Consider the following 12,851-nt stretch of genomic DNA (forward strand, 5'->3'; position numbering starts at 1 on the left):
CTTTCCTCTCCCAGTGTTAAGGTGTCTGGCTGTGCTTTTTCTCCCTGCTTGGTGACCATTTGAGTATTTACTGGATGATATTACACCAGTTTGCATTTGTGTAAAGAGCACTTCCTCCTGAGAGAGCCGTCATCAGTCAGTCCCTCGGGGAAGGAGCTGGCATGTGAAACTAGAAACCCAGAACTCAGAGAAGGGCCTGTCCATGGTATGTGCTCATAGGATGTTTGCTAAGCTGTACCGAGAGTTTACCCAGTTGCAGGGGTGGCAGTCACAGAAAGGGTATAGTCCAGCCATCCAGCTGTCACAGATTGGCCTCTCTCTCTCTCCTACGTGCCCCACTGTTATCCATTATATACTTTTTTTAAACTGTTTTGTTTGTTTGTTTTGGCTTTTGAGATGGAGCATCACTGTGTCGCCCAGGCTGGAGTACAGTGACACGATCTTGGCTCACTGCAACATCTGTTTCCCAGGTTCAAGCAATTCTTGAAGGTTCTGCCTCAGCCTCCTGAGTAGCTGGGATTACAGGTGCCCACCACCATGCCAGGCTAATTTTTGTATTTTTAGTAGAGACAGGGTTTGGCCATGTTGGCCAGGCTAGTCTCAAACTTTGGATCTCAAGTGATCCACCCACCTCGGCCTCCCAGAGTGCTGGGATAACAGGTGCGAGCCACCACCACGCCCAGCCTGTGTTTTTAAAGTATGAGGGAGAAACTTTCTGAAACCTGCTATCCAGATATAATTACTGTTCATTATTTTAGCAATATGTATTTTAATCCAGTGTTCATTTATATTTTAAGAAATTCCATGTGAGTCCAGGCACTGTGGCCTATGCCCGTAATCTTATCACTTTGGGAGGCGAAGGCGGGCAGATCACTTGAGGTCAGGAGTTTGACACCAACCTGGCCAACATGGTGTAACCCCATCTCTACTGAAAATACAAAAAAAATTAGCCATATATGGTGGTGCATGCCTGTAATCCCAGCTACTCGGGAGACTGAGGCAGGAGAATCACTTGGATACAGTAGGTGGAGGTTGCAGTGAGCCAAGGTCTCACCACTGCACTCCAGCCTGGGTGGCAGGGTAAGATTCCATCTCCAAAAAAAAAAAAAAAAAAAAAAAACAACCCAAAAAAGCAAATTTCATGTGGCCTCACTGAATCTCAAATTCTATCAGGAAGCCTTTAACAAAGGTAGGATCTTCACCAGAAGAAAGAACAGCGTCACCAGACTCACGTCTTCCTTCTAGCCCATTTATTTTATGTATTTCTTTTATTCTGCTTTTGATTTTTAAAATTATTTTGCTGCCAGGAGAAACTATCCAGTTGCTTCTCAATGTGTTTTTTACATGCCAGACCTAAGCCTCTGCTTAGAAGAAAATGTATGGTCATCTTCCTGGTATTTCTTTCACTAATTATCATTACATGTTCACCTGTTATAGCTTCTTGATGTCCCATTTAGCTTACAACACATTAAAAAGCAAATTAGTGTGGTTTTTATTAATCAAGTATGGGAAACCTGTAATCCATCACATAAACAGAACCACATGATTATCTCAACAGATGCACAAAAGGCCTTTGACAAAATTCAAGAGCCCTTCATGCTGAAAACTCTTAATAAACTAGGTATTGATAGAACATATCTCCAAATAGTAAGAGCTATTTATGACAAACCCACAGCCAGTATCATACTGCATGGGCAAAAGCTGGAAGGATTTCCTTTGAATACCAGCACACGACAAGGGTGCCCTCTCTCACCACTCCTATTCAACATAGTATTGGAAGTTCTGGCCAGGGCCATCAGGCAAGAAAAAGAAAGAAAGAGTATTCAGTAAGAAAAAGAGGAAGTCTAATTGTCTCTATTTGCAGATGACATGATTTTATATTTGGAAGACCCCATCATCTCAGCCCCAAATCTCCTTAATCTGATAAGCAACTTTAGCAAAGTCTCAGGATACAAAATCAATGTGCAACAATCACAAGCATTCCTATACACCAATAACAGACCGAGAGCCAAATCAGGAGTGAACTCCCATTCACAATTGCTACAAAGAGAATAAAATACCTAGGAATATAACTAACAAGGGATGTAAAGTATCTCTTCAAGTAGAGCTACAAACTACTGCTCAAGGAAATAAGAGAAGACACAAGCAAATGGAGAAATAGTCCATGCTCATGGTTAGGAAGAATCAGTATCATGAAAATGGCCAGACTGCCCAAAGTTAATTTATAGATTCAATGCTGTCCCTATCAAGCTACCATTGACTTTCTTTACAGAATTAGAAAAAACCACCTTAAACTTCATATGGAACCATAAAACAGCCCATATAGCCAAGACAGTCCTAAGCAAAAAGAAACAAAGATGGAGGCATTATGCTACCTGACTTCAAACTATACTGCAAGGCTACAGTAACCAAAACAGCACGATACTGGTACGAAAACAGAGAGATCAATGAAACAGAACAGAGGCCTCAGAAATAATGCCACACACCTACAACCATCTGATCTTTGACAAACCTGACAGAGACAAGCAATGGGGAAAGGATTCCCTGTTTAATAAATCATGTTGGGAAAACTGGCTAGCCATATGCAGAAAGCTGAAACTGGATCCATTCCTTACACCTTACACAAAAATTAACTTTAGATGGTGTAAAGATTTAAACATAAGACCTAACACCATAAAAACCCTAGAAGAAAACCTAGGCAATACCATTCAGGACGTAGGCATAGGCAAGGACTTCATGACTAAAACACCAAAAGCATTGGCAACAAAAGCCGAAATAGACAAATGGGATCTAATTAAACTTAAGAGTTTCTGCACAGCAAAAGAAACAATCATTAGAGTGAACCGGCAACCAATGGGATGGGAAAAAATTTTTGCAATCTACCCATCTGACAAAGGGCTAATATCCAGAATCTACAAAGAACTTAAATTTACAAGAAAAAAAAAAACCCATCAAAAAGTGGGTGAAGGATATAAACAGACACTTCTCAAAAGAAGACATTTGTGCCGCCAACAAACATGAAAAACAGCTCATCGTCACTGATCATTAGAAAAATGCAAATCAAAACCACACTGAGATACCATCTCAAGCCAGTTAGAATGGCAGAATGGCAATCATTAAAAAATAAGGAGACAACAGATACTGGAGAGGATGCGGCATGCAATATTTATAAATGAACAGAAATGGGTTTGGAAACTGGTAAGGATTTACCTATAAGCCATTCATTGTATCAGCTACCTTGGAACGACTTGCCCCAATTTATTATTATTATTTTTTTCTGAACAGGGTTTCACTCTGCCACCCATGCTGGAGTGCAGTGGCGAGACCATGGCTCACTGAAGCCTTGATTGACCCCCTGGGCTCAAGCAGGCCTCTCACCTCTGCCTCCCAAATAGCTGGGACCACAGGCACATGCCACCACACGCAGTTAATTTTTCTTTTTTTTTTTTTGTACAGTCAGGGTCTCACTATGCTGCCCAGACTGGTCTCAAACTTCTGGGTTCAAGCCATCCTCCCACCTCAGCCTCCCAAAGTGCTGGGATTATGGGAGTGCACCATTGTAGCCAGCCCTCATCATCATTTAGAACACAGATGACACCCCTGCCCAGTGGTTTAGTGGATGGGTGTTTTTGTAAATGTCTCACATTATACAATCACATATTGCTCGACAACAGAGATATATTCTGAGAAATGCATCATTAGGTGATGTCGTCCTTGTACAAACATCATAGATGTCACACAAACCGGATGGTACAGCCTCACACACACCTAAGCCATACGGTCTAGCCTCACACACGCCTAAGCTGCACGGTCTAGCCTGGCACACGCCTAAGCCACACGGTCTAGCCTCGCACACGCCTAAGCCGCACGGTCTAGCCTCGCACACGCCTAAGCCGCATGGTCTAGCCTCGCACACGCCTAAGCCATACGGTCTAGCCTCGCACACGCCTAAGCCATACGGTCTAGCCTCGCACACGCCTAAGCCGTATGGTCTAGCCCAGGCGTCCCCAAACTTTTTACACAGGGGGCCAGTTTACTGTCCCTCAGACTGTTGGAGGGCCGCCACATACTGTGCTCCTCTCACTGACCACCAATGAAAGAGGTGCCCCTTCCTGAAGTGTGGCGGGGGGCCGGATAAATGGCCTCAGGGGGCCGCATGCGGCCCGTGGGTCATAGTTTGGGGACACCTGGTCTAGCCTCACACACGCCTAAGCCACACGGTCTAGCCTCGCACACGCCTAAGCCACACGGTCTAGCCTTGCACACACCTAAGCTGTACGGTCTAGCTTATTGCTCCTAGGCTACAAACCTGCACAGCATGGTACTGTACTGAATACTATAGGCAGTTGTAAGACAATGGCAAATATTTATGTATCTAAACATGGGAAGGTACAGTAAAAATCGGGTATGAAAGATTTAAAAACTACACTTGTATAAGGCACTTACCATGAATGGAGCTTGTAGAACTGGAAGTTGCTCTGGGTAAGTGAGTGAGTGAGTGAGTGGTGAGTGAATGTGAAGGCCTAGGACATGACTGTACACTACTGTCGACTTTTAAACACTCTACACCTAGGCTACACTAAATTTATTAAATAATGTTTTTCTGACCGGGCGCAGGAGCTCACACCTGTAATCCCAGCACTTTGGGAGGCCAAGGCAGGCGAATCATGAGGTTAGAACTTTGAGACCAGCCTGGCCAACATGGTGAAGCCTCGTCTCTACTAAAAATAAAAAAGTTAGCCAGGCGTGGTGGCGCACACCTGCAATCCCATCTACTCAGGAGGCTGAGGCAGGAGAATCACTTTAACCCAGGAGGCAGCGTTTGCAGTGAGCCAAGATTGGGCCACTGTACTCCAGCCTGGGCAACAGAGCAAGACACCATCCCAAAAAGTAATATTTTTCTTTCTTTAATAATAAACCTTAGCTTACTGTAAATTACTCTCTAAACTTAAAATTTTTTAACTTTTTGACTCTTATGATCACACTTAGCTTAAAGCACAAACTAACTGCACAACTATATAAAAACATATTCTTTATATCCTTGTTCTATAAGCCTTTTCAATTTTAAATTTTTTAAAAAACTTTTTTGTTCAAAACTAAGACACAATTACACACATTAGCCTAGGCCTACAAAGGGTAAGGTTCATGGATAGCCACCTCGTCATCTTGCCCTGCTGGAAGGTTTTCAGGGGCAGTAACACTCAGGGACAGCTGGGCCCGGTGGCTCACGCCTGTAATCCCAGCACTTCAGGAAGCTGGGGCAGGCAGATCACTTGAGGCCAGGAATTCAAGGCCAGCCTGGGCAACATGACGAAACCCTGTCTCCACAAAAAAACACAAAAATTAGCCAGGTGTGGTGGCACACGCCTGTCGTCTCAGCTACTCGGGCGGCCGAGGTGCGAGGATTGCTTGAGCCTGACATGTCAGTGCTTCAGTGAGCCATGACTGCTCCACTGCACTCCAGCCTGGGTGACAGGGTGAGACCCTGACTCAAAAACCAAACAAACAAACAAACAAAAAAACAAAAAAAACGCCTGGAGCTAGGATAACAATGGCATCTTCTGGAACACTTCCTGAAGGACCAACCCTAGGTTCTTAGGAGTCGTCACACATCAGAAATACGCCTGTGGTCGTCTGCTGGGTTTCTTTTTTCATCACAGATTTGGTTGGAAGCAGATAATGCGCAAAGAGCACTCCTCCGCTAATGAAAGCCTTTTGGTATTGAGGGGCCCATGTTTCCAAAAAGCACTTACTGAGATGTGCATAAACTTCTCAACTCTTCACTGAATTTCCATGGGATTCTTTTCCTTCTCCTGCAGTTTTTTCGTCCTTGCCTCTTCCTCAGGTATGTGCTCCTGTTCCAGTTCCAACGGCTTCTCATTGGTCAATTCCTCAGGAACCACCTGGAGGGGCCCCTCAGTGTCGTCCTCGTCCGCCCCCAGGTTAAAATAGTTTGCCATCTCAACCGCAGCCTTGAGGATTTTTGCACCCTCCTCGTCCTCGGCAAATCCTTGGAAGTCATGGATGAAACTCTTGACTGTCTTCTTCCAGATGTCACTTATACATTCCTTGGTGACATCACCCCAAGCCCAAGCAAGGGTCCTGATGGAGTCATAGATGGAACCCTCTCGGAACTGCATCAGCGTCTTCTCCATGTGTTTTTCTTGTTGCAGCAATAACCCGAGCAAAGGTTCTCCTCCTCCGGCAGTGGGCCTTAAAAGCTGCTGTAACCCCTTGACCCATTGGTTGGTAGTCATTAATTTCTTGTTTCAAGATTAGTCACTTGATGTGGCCTCTTACCGGCAACAGTAGCCATGGATTTTGTACGCTCGGAGACCATGATGAGCAGAGCAACAGGAGATTAAATCAAGCACAAGAGAAAATAATGCAATCAAGAGACACCACAAACCAGACATTTATGAGGCTACTGCTGGTATAACCCGACATCCGTTTGCTTTGTTTCTGAGACAGGGTCTCACTCTGTCACCTAGGCTGGAGTGCAGAGGCACCGTCACAGCTCACTGCAGCCTTAACCTCCTGGGTTCAAGCGATCCTCCTACCTCAGCCTCCTGAGTAGCTGAGTCTACAGGCACACGCCACCACACGCATCTAACTTTTTTAAACATGTTTTTTTTAATCGAGATGGGGTCTCACCACGTTGTCCTGGGCCCAAACAATCCTCCAGCCTCAGCCTCCCAAAGTGCTGGGATAATAGGAGTGGACCACTGCACCCAGCATACTGTTTTACAGTAAATGTTTTTTATATGTAGAAGGAGCACACTCTGAAATAATAATGAAAAGTACAGTATAATAAATACAGAAACCAGCAGCATGGTCATTTATGATCCAGTATCATATACTGCACATAATTCTATGTGCTATACTGTTACACAACTGGGAATGCAGATTTGTTTCCACCAGCATCGTCACAGATATGCGAGTGATGCACTGGGCTGCATTGGACTTTACGACGGCTACATCACTAGGGGACAGGAACTTTTCAGCTCCATTATCCTTTCATGGGACCGTAAGTCATATATGCAGTCCGTCAACGACAGAAACATCACTAAGCATGGTGTCACCATGTAAAGCTAAGTGCTCTCCTCCTGCTACGGTAACATCTCAGTCCTGCAACCTGGGTTCATCATCTTTAGAACGGAGGCTTCAAATAAAGGAAGTTCACTGCTCACTAATCTCAACTCAAAAAGAGAGGCTCCAGGGACCCACTGATTGGAGAAATGGTGACTTGACTTTTTCTTTCCTTTCTTAACTTTGTTCCTGATTTTAATGGAAATGTTTTTCTTATTTCACTGTTGATTGTATGAGTCTGGCCTTTCCTCCTCAACATCTTTTAACTTTTAATTTTGAAATGATTGTAAATTCATAGAAGTTGCAAAGATAATGCAGAGTCTCGTGTTCCCTTCACCCAACGGTTTGCTTATTACCTATGTAATATAGTATCAAATTTAGAGACAGGGTTTCTCCATGTTGGCCAGGCTGGTCTCGAACTCCAGACCTCAGGTGATCTGCCTGCCTTGGCCTCCCAAAGTGCTGGGATTACAGGCATGAGCCGCCGTGCCCAGCCCCAATTTCACTCGTTTTTATGTGCACTCTTGTAAGTGTTCATATAGCTCTACCCATTTTATCACATCAGCAGGTAGATTTATGCAGGCACCACCTGAAACAAGACACAGAACTGTTTCCTCTCTACCTAGGAACTCGCTTGCAGTATCTCTTCATAACTGACTTTGAAAGTAACTTGGCAAAATTGGTTGCTTTTTTAAACTTTCATTTCACTATAATATACAAAAAAAGGATACATATTTGAGGATGTGAATAGCTCAATGAATTCTCAGAAACAACACACTCTGTAACCAGCACCCAGAACCATGAACTACTACCAGTCCCTGCTTGTGGCCGCTTCTGAAATGACTGTTTCTCAGTGAAGTCACCGAGGCTACAGGTATCTCTTGTTGGTTTTGAGGACTTAATGTTGGGAAACATCTCATTTTTCCTCGAAGATCAACAGGATAATACTTCACTTTGGGAACCTTTAAAATAAGACTTTCATGCTAAGCCTTAGGCTGATTAAGTTACCTCTGCATATTAGTTTGCATTGCTGTAACAAAATACCAGACTGGGTGGCTTACGCAACAGATATTTATTTTCTCAGAGTTCTGGATGCCAGAAGACCAAGATCAAGGTGTTGGCAGGTTTGGTTTCTCCTGACACCCCTCATCTTGGCTTGTAGATGGCCACCTTCTTGCCGTGTCCTCTCGCGATCTTTCCTCTGTGTCTGTGTGCCCTGATGTCTCCCTGCAGGTCCTAATCTCTTCTAATAAGAAAACCAGTTGAAGCCAGGCGAGGTGGCTCAAGCCTGTAATCCCAGAACTTTGGGAGGCTAAGGCAGGCAGATCACAAGGTCAGGAGTTCGAGACCAGCCTGGCCAACATGGTGAAACCCCATCTCTACTAAAAATACAAAAATTAGCTGGGCATGGTGGCATGTGCCTGTAGTCCAAGCTACTCAGGAAGCTGAGGCAAGAGAACTGTTTGAACCCAGTAGGTGGAGGTTGCAGTGAGCCAAGATGGCGCCACTGCCCTCCAGCCTGGGTGACAGAGTGAGACTATCTCAAAACAAATAAAAGGAAAGAAAGAAAACCAGTTGATTTGAATTAGGATTCACCCTAATGGCCTCATTTTACTCATTTTAACTGAATCACCTCTTCAAAGGTTCTATCTCCAAACACATCTGAGGTACTGGGGGTTAGAGCTTCAACCTATGAATTTTGAAGTAACACAATTAATTTAGTTGGCTGGGCACAGTGGTTCACACCTGTAATACCAGCACTTTGGGAGACTGAGGTGGGTGGATCATTTGAGGTCAGGAGTTCCAGGCCAGCCTGGCCAACATGGTGAAACTCCGTCTCTATTAGCCACGTGTGGTGGTGTGTGCCTATAATCCCAGCTACCTGGGAGGCTGAAGCAGGAGAATCGCTTCGACTGGGGAGGCAGAGGTTGCAGTGAGCCAAGATCATGCCATTGCACTCTAGCCTTGGCAACAGAGTGAGACTCCATCTTAAAACAAAGAAAAAAGAAAAAAGGTCATTTAGTCCACAACACTGAAGAAACATTTTTTTAAATTCCTTTATTTTCTGGCCAGTCATGGTGGCTCATGCCTCTAGTCCTAGCACTTTGGGAGGCTGACGCAGGTGGATCATTTGAGGCCAGGAGTTCAAGACTAGCCTTGCCAGGGCCGGGCACGGTGGCTCAAGCTTGTAATCCCAGCACTTTGGGAGACCGAGGCGGGTGGATCACGAGGTCAAGAGATCGAGACCATCCTGGTCAACATGGTGAAACCCCGTCTCTACTAAAAATACAAAAAATTAGCTGGGCATGGTGGCACATGCCTGTAATCCCAGCTACTCAGAAGGCTGAGGCAGGAGAATTGCCTGAACCCAGGAGGCGGAGGTTGCGGTGAGCCGAGATCGCGCCACTGCACTCCAGCCTGGGTAACAAGAGTGAAACTCTGTCTCAAAAAAAAAAAAAAGACTAGCCTTGCCAACATGGTGAAACCCAGTCTCTACTAAAAATATAAAAAGTAGCCGAGTGTGGTAGAACACATCTGTAATCCCAGCTACTCAGGTAGCTGAGGCACAAGAATCACTTGAACTGAGGAGGCATAGGTTTCAATAAGTGAGATTGTACCACTGTACTCCAGCCTGGGCGACAGAGAGAGACTCTGCCTCAATAAATAAATAAATAACAATTTTAGTTTCAGTAATGGAAAGTCATCATTGTTGAGATTATAAAGATTTGGTTCCCTCACTTAGCCTAGTATTTGCTGTCTCAGTAAACTAATGCAGAACTCTTACAGGACTGAAGATGATACAGGAGCCACTTAATGAGTTTAACTACAATGCCCCTATTCCCATTCTGAATACCGCAACAAGCATTTGCCTCAGCAAAATTATGTGAACAAATGTGAACTTGAAAGAGCCAATCCTTCAAGATAAATCCACAGTGGTTAACTGGGCCTTAATTTAAAACAGGCCTAAGTGGGACACCCCCACACACACACACACTGTGGCTCAAACCTGTAATCTCGACACTTTGGGAGGCAGAGGCAGGTAGATCACTTGAGCAGAGGAGTTTGAGAGGAGCCTGGATAGCACTGTGAGACCCCCATCTCTAAAAAAATTAGCCCCCACCTGTAGTCCCCACTACTCAGGAAGCTGAGAGGTGAGAGGATCACGTGAGCCTGGGAGGTCCATGCTGCAGTGAGCCATGATGGCACCACTGCACTCCAGCCTGGGTGACAGAGTAGGACCCTGTCTCAAACAATCAAAAACACCTAAGTGATTATTTGCTAACTAGATGTCACACACATGCTCCTGTTCCCCAAAAACCCACACATTTGTTCCATCTGGGGACTCCAGAGCTCACCTGAACCAATCAATCAGAGCTTACCTGCCTTAACCAATCAGGGCTCAACTGTATCAACCAACCAGAACGCAGCTACACTGACCAATCAGAACTAAGCAAGTTTCATTCCTTCATTTACATATGGACCTGATTGGAAACCTGGGTGGAATTTTGCTGTAAATCCAGAACCCTTGCTTTGCTTTTTTTTTTGAGATGGAGTTTCGCTCTTGTTACCCAGGCTGGAGTGCAATGGCGTGATCTCGGCTCACCGCAACCTCCGCCTCCTGGGTTCAAGCAATTCTCCTGCCCCAGCCTCCTGAGTAGCTGGGATTACAGGCACGCACCACCATGCCCAGCTAATTTTTTGTATTTTTAGTAGAGACGGGGTTTCACCATGTTGACCAGGATGGTCTCGATCTCTCGACCTTGTGATCCACCCGCCTCGGCCTCCCAAAGTGCTGGGATTACAGGCTTGAGCCACCGCGCCCGGCCCCCTTGCTTTGCTTTTTAAAACACATCTGTTTTACACAGAAGGCTGTATCTCTGTGGTTTGGAAGCTGTTCATGCAATAAAGTCTCTTTCCTTCACATTCTTTTTCAGAGAACTTTTGTTCACAGTTGCTAAAGGAGTTAACACAGCCTGGAAATGAAGGGACTTGTTTGAGGGGAAACATAGTATACTATACATGTACAGTACACAGTACTACTATACATGAAACTCCAAAAATACAAGCTAATCTCTAGTGATTGCCAAGGGAGGGGGATTACAAAGAGCCATGAGGAAACATTTATGGGTAATTATATTTGTTCAACAGTTTATTGTGGTCATGGTTTCACAGATATGCACATACATCAAAGCAGCAAAATTGTACTATGTGCAGTTTATTTTTTTTTATTGCATTTTAGGTTTGGGGGTACATGTGAAGAACATGCAAGATTGTTGCATAGGTACACACATGGCAGTGTGATTTGCTGCCTTCCTCCCCTTCACTATATCTGGCATTTCTCCCCATGCTCTCTCTCTCCAACTCCCCACCCCCCGCTGTCCCTCCCCTATTTCCCCCCAACAGACCCCAGTGTGTAGTGCTCCCCTCCCTGTGTCCATGTGTTCTCACCGTTCAACACCCGCCTATGAGTGAGAACATGCGGTGTTTGATTTTCTGTTCTTGTGTCAGTTTGCTGAGAATGATGGTTGCGCAGTTTAGGTGAATTATACCTCAATCTGCCTTTCTTCAGACAGGGTCTCATTCTGTCACCCAGGCTAGAGTACAGTGGCCTAATCTCTGCTCACTGCAGCCTCCATCTCCAGGGCTCAAGCAATCCTCCCACCTCAGTCTCCTGAGTAGCTGGGACTACAGGCATGCATCACAATGCCCAGCTAAATTTTTTTGTGTGTGTTTTTGTAGAGACAGGGTTTGGCCATGTTGCCCAGGCTGGTCTTGAACTCCTGGACTCAAGTGATCCACCCACCTTGGCCTCCCAAACTGCTGGGATGACAAGCATGAGCCACCATGGCCAGCCCTCAATATGCTATCTTAAAAAATGGCTCTATTACTGATAAGAGCTAGATTAGAGGATGTAGTGTAAGTATACTCTCCCCCGAATCTAGTCACCCAACACACTGCAGGCCTTCTAGCACTAGGGATAGACCTCCTGTTACTAGCAGAGAGCTGGCCAGGTGCAGTGGCTCACGCCTATAATCCCAGCACTTAGGGAGGCCAAGGCAGGTGGATCATGAGGTCAGGAGTTCAAGAGCAGCCTCTTCAAGTTGGTAAAACCCTCTCTCTACTAAAAATACAAAAAATTTAGTTGGGTGTGTTGGCAGGCACCTGTGATCCCAGCTACGTGAAAGGTTGAGGCAGAGAATTGCTTGAACCAGGGAGGCAGAAGTTTCAGTGAGCCAACATTGAGCCACTGGACTCCAGCCTGGGCAACAGAGCCAAACTCCATCTCAAGAAAAGAAAAAAAAAAAAAAATAGCAGAGAGCCACTCACGCAGAGGAAGGCAAGTTGACTGAGCATTCTCAGTTCTTCCCAAATGCTTGTCTTCCAACAGGGAAGGAGCAGAGGATATTAGTCCAGGCTTCCACAATTTTTTTTTTCTATAAACAGCCAGAGAGTAAATAGTTTAGGCTTTGCAGACAGTCCCTGTCAAAACTACTTGGTTGTAACATAAGAGCAGCCATAGATAATACGTAAATGAATACGGATGTGTTCCAATAAAACTTTATCAACACAAATCTATATTTCATATAGCTCACATGTTTCAACATTTTTTTGATTTATTTTTAACCATTTGAAAACATAAGACCCACTTTTCGGCTCGTGGGGCGTGCACATACAAGCTGCAAGCCACAGTGTGCTGACCCATACTCAAGGGAAACGCCTCTACAATTTAGCATGAAGAAAACAAATTTCCCCCTAAAAAT

At 44.9% G+C, this 12,851-nt stretch overlaps 1 protein-coding gene across 1 annotated transcript in view; it reads right to left on the reverse strand.

Annotated features, from left to right (window-relative positions):
• Positions 1 to 11,494: 11,494 nt before the first annotated feature.
• The window catches only part of KIAA0319 (KIAA0319 ortholog), a 106,406-nt gene continuing 105,049 nt past the window's right edge, over positions 11,495 to 12,851 (reverse strand). Inside the window, exon 22 of the mRNA XM_074398510.1 lies at positions 11,495 to 12,524. The gene's annotated coding sequence lies outside the window, so the exon portion shown is untranslated. The remainder of the gene's footprint in view (positions 12,525 to 12,851) is intronic.

This window comes from Saimiri boliviensis, chromosome 4 (genome assembly GCF_048565385.1).
Source record: "Saimiri boliviensis isolate mSaiBol1 chromosome 4, mSaiBol1.pri, whole genome shotgun sequence".
In the NCBI taxonomy this organism is placed as follows: domain Eukaryota; kingdom Metazoa; phylum Chordata; class Mammalia; order Primates; family Cebidae; genus Saimiri; species Saimiri boliviensis.